The sequence below is a fragment of the Pinus tabuliformis genome, chromosome Q, assembly GCF_031772625.1.
Source record: "Pinus tabuliformis cultivar Carrire ecotype Pingquan chromosome Q, CPIR1, whole genome shotgun sequence".
Taxonomy (NCBI): Eukaryota; Viridiplantae; Streptophyta; class Pinopsida; order Pinales; family Pinaceae; genus Pinus; species Pinus tabuliformis.
The window spans coordinates 57,745,794-57,750,729 of NC_142296.1; positions in this window are offsets into that span (position 1 = coordinate 57,745,794).

Below are 4,936 nucleotides of genomic sequence, written 5' to 3' on the forward strand. Positions count from 1 at the left end.
TATTCACAAGAAAAACAGGATTCAATTCTCCAATACCAAGAAGTCGCTCTTCTTCTATGTCAACCTCGCCAAGAGGTATATGCAGCAACATGAAGAAGTGGAGCTATATGCTTTAGGAATGGCCATTGCCATAGTGGTTACTATTGCTGAGATATTGAAGAACAATGGTCTAGCTATAGAAAAGAAAATCTCAACATCTACCATTAATATGAGAGATGAATCAAGAGGGCGTTCCATCCAGAAAGCAAAGATTGAAATAATATTGGGAAAATCATAGCAGTTCAATGATTTGATGGTTGTTGTTGCTGAAGAGAGGGAAGCTGAAAGATCAAGCGAGTCAGAGGAAACGACAGCGACTGAGAAGGAAGCCTAAGAGACGGTGTAAGCGGAAACGAATGGACAAAGGCATGGGAATGTATAAAACAGTAGAAACAGAGAACTGTTGGTGCGGTTATGGTGGTGAAGAACCCGAGGGTGAGATAGTAGAAGCATCATGGGCAAAAGAGGCAGAAAAAGCAACGAAGGTTGTAGAGGCAACAGAAGCAGCAGAGGCAGGAGAGCAGGAGTGAGACAACCTCAACTGAATAGAATGCAGCAACATACCTATTTATACCAAGGTTGGGTTGGATCCCAAGAGGTTGGATCCTCAGAACTGAACAGGACTGAAGTCATTGGGGTAGGTGCTCCTAAGTGCAGAACCACTGCAAAAAAGAGTTGGTGCTCTGGAGATTGGAGCCTCACTGAAGTCCAAGTTGGAGCTTAACAACTATTCATAATCAGATTTATACTTGTATTGTATTTATTTCTTTGCACTGTCTTGAGTTTTAATAAAAGCATTAAATTCAGCTGTTGATTTCTGTGTTCTGTGTATACAATATACATATCTATATAGGTTGTTGGCAATCACTAGAACAATTAAAAAAATAAAAGTAAATAGTAAGAAATACTGATTCACCCCCCCCCCCCTCAGTATTTCCAACATCTTGAACCCTTTTCTTCCTCTTCTCCTTCTCAACTTCCTCCAGAATTTTTGCCTCTCCTCGTCGTTTTGTAACTCCTTTCTTAACAACAGAAACCCTAGAACAAATTTTCCACTTGAATATGCTCCTTCTTGAAGGAGATTATTTTCCTTTCTTACTCGGATTATATGGCGAAGATTTCCACCCAAACAAGAGCACTTAGGTATGAAGGCAACGTTCGATCTATCCTTTCCAACTTTGATCTTGTAAATTTCGCACATGTGAGGGTAACCTAGCCCAAAACAATCCTCCAACGATGTCCCTTCCCTTTGTTATCCTTCCTTCATCCCTTACTTCTCTTTAGGGTCCTTCTTAGATGATTTGCGCACTTATGATGATAAACTTGTTTCACCGGATTTCTTATCTCAAAATGAGGACGAGCACTAGTATATATAATCGTTGGTCCATGTCCATTAGCCTGACATGATCCCTAGAGTAGGCCGACTTCATATTCTAGAATAATTCCTTCGTTGTAGGTCGACTTGTGTGAGGGATAGTGACAAGGTCTTGGAGCGTTCCTTACAAAGACAAAATATCACTCTTTACAATGTGTAACATGCCTTCATTACATGACAATGAATCTTTAGATTTTTATGACTAGATGACAATATCCCTAAGGGCTCTCAATAGCAACCTATATTAAAAATAAAATCTCTTGCTCATGAAACCCATGATGCAAGCATTACAATGATTTTATTTTTGTTCTTTACATCTCTTACATGGAATCACAATTACATGTCGTTATGAAGACAGAACCTAGTTACACTTTTCAAAAATTTATGTGCTTTTCATTCCCATGGAATACTGGGTCTTCAGACAACCTTATGAAATTGGTGTTATCACAATGTATAATTGTAGGGTCCATCAGTCCTTCAAGCAGGTCAGACAATAGCTTCCTCAACCAGACAACTTCTCTACTACCTTCACATGCTGCAATGTATTCAGCTTCAGTACTACTAAAGGCAATTGACTCTTGCTTTCTACTCATCAACGATATCACAGAGGATCCCAAGCTAAAACATCCTCCAATAGTGCTTCTTCCATCTATATCACTACCTCCCCAATCATGATATGTATATCCAAACAATTGGACATCATTCTTTTGATCATACTTCAGACAATAATGGATTGTTCCTCACAGATATCTCATTATATGCTTGGCTACTATCCAATGGTCATATTTAGGCTCTATCTAAAATTGACTAAAAATATTCACTGCATACCCTAAAGATCTTTTACGATTCTTGCTTTCCTTAAATGTACCCTTAGTTGTTGCATGTCCTTCTGCATCTTGAAGAGTAGACTTCAACAAATTAGGTCTCTTTCTATTTTCAGGAATGATGACTTGTTGCATAGGTTCATTGTGACCTTCTTCATGATTGGAATCCTTTTCCTCCCCAGAACATTCTTCAAATATCAATAGTTCATCATCGGAATCAATCGAGAGATATTTAGATTTCTTATATGCAACACTTTCATCAAAAATCACATCTTGGCTTACTTCAATTCGGTACCCTTCTTTTATGTAGATCCTATATGCCTTTGAAGTGTTACTATAGCCAACAAACATGCCTTTTATGCTTGTAGGATCTAACTTCTTTCTTTTATCTTTTGGAATCTAAATGTAGACACGAAAACCAAATATTCAGAGATGGTCTACACATGGTTTCTTCCCAATGAATGCTTCTTCAGGGGTCATGTTGTCAAGTGATTTGTGAGGACTTCGACTTTGAATGTAGATAGTTGTTTTAGATGCTTCACCCCACATAAATTGAGATGTCTTGATCATGAAACATACCTCTAACACTTTTTTCAATTGAGTAGTTCTTTTGTTCTTCTACTCCATTTTTCTCTAGATTATATGAAACTATCAGCTACCTCTTAATTCCAGCCTCCTTACAAAAAGCTATGAACTCCTTAGATGTGTATTCTCCTCATTGTCAAATATCAATACTTTTATCCTTCTTCCTATAAGATTGTCTACTTCTGCTTTGAATTCTTGATATTTTTCGAATACTTCATCCTTGGACTTCAGAAAATAGATCCAAGTTTTCCTTGAATAGTCATCAATGAACGTTACATAGTATAGATGACCTCTAAGAGACTTTGTAGACATAGGACCACATACATCATAGTGAATGAGATCCAGGATTTCTTTTCATCTTGAAGCATTGTTTACAAATGGTTTCTTAACATTTTTACCTAATGTACAAACCTTGCAAACTCCTTCAGGATCCTCCTTTAGTTCAGGGATGCCATCCACCATTATGTTTAGAGTTGGTAGGATTTTGTAGCGAAGGTGTCCAAAAGTTCTATGCCAAATCCCACATGGGTTGACTTCAATGGTAACCAAGGATTAAGAGAGAGGTGTAAGTAACATGTAGAGTCTTCCTTCATGAATCCCAATGATTTTTGCATTGTCGATGCTAGAGCCTTTATCTCATACCATGACTTTTCCATCTATAAAAGTGACTCTATCTCCTTTGTCTTCTAAACATGAAATTAAAATTAAATTCATTTGCAAACCTGGTACAAATAAAATGTTGTTAAGATGTATGTTTCCTCCATTTTCCAGCTCCAACAAAGTTGATCCAATTCCTCTTACAAGATCGCTCTTCTTGTCTTCAAGTTCAACATAGTATGAAGATTTTCCTCTTGACGGGGTCTTTAGTTGTTTGTGCTCACCTATCATATGTATGGATGCTCCACTATCAATTACCCATATATTTTCATCTTCAAATGTACCTGTAAGTGCTGAGAATAACCCTTTATCCTTTGTAATAGAAGTCTTGGTGATATTATTCTTGATAGATAATAAGAGATTCCAAAATGCTTTGATGCCTTGCTTGAGATGCTTTGCCATCATAGAAAACTATGTCAACGACTTCTTCAAAGATGTAGTGATCTTCATCATGCCCTTTGTCACCCTTAGCTCTAAAACCATGTTGAGAAATCGATAGGGCTATAATTAGGATGGTTTCTTTTTATACTTGATAATTATTTGTGATGTGCTTTTACGTTTTCTTGATTATTATCTTCTTCACTTATTATTAAATTGTTCTTATCATCAAACAACTACCAAAAACATGAAGATCAATAATACACACGAACACAGGATGTAGGCTACAAGCTAGGGCCAAAACCTCTCCTTTTGAGAGTAAAACCCACAAATCTCCTCTTATAGATTTTTTTCCAAGACCTCTAGACCAATACTAATACCCTTCCAAAACCAAGCCAAACCTTCTTAATGATGTGCTTCTTCTATCCAAGTCAAACCAAATCAAATCTCTTCCAGCGACACAATTTCAACGCCCAGCTACAGAATTTATGCCTCCACTACAGGTTCAAAATTTCTTGCCCCTAGAAAATTGTTGCTTCCACACGTGTGAGGGAAATTAGGTCTTCCAAGGTTTCCTTGCTCCTTCGCTTGGGTTTTTCTCCTTCTAGGACTAGTAGGTTACTTAAAAGTCCCTTCTTCGACCTCCTTTTTGCAACTTGACAACTTTGACCTTGTAGTTGCAAAACCCTAGCCTTATCTTTGCAAATGTGAGAGAGAAAGAGAGAGAACTAACCCAAAAACTATGTCCTTATTCCTTCTATCCTTTTCCACTTGGATGATGAGGAATGAGTGAGTGCCCATAAGAGGTTGAGTTATCTCCTATATATAGGCTTTCAAGGATGATGACATGCCCTAATGAGGCCACTTTCTAAGTGGCCAGGCCGACTTGGTCTTGGAGGGGTATTTTGACACTTTAGATACAAAAATAATTATTTTGACATGTTACAATATGCCCAATGGTGTCTTCTTCATATGACAATGATTTTATTGACTTCTTGACTCTATGACAAATCCTAAAAGCATTCAGTGGGTGCTTGAGCTCTAAATAAAATGACCTTGAGCATGAAATCCATGCTAC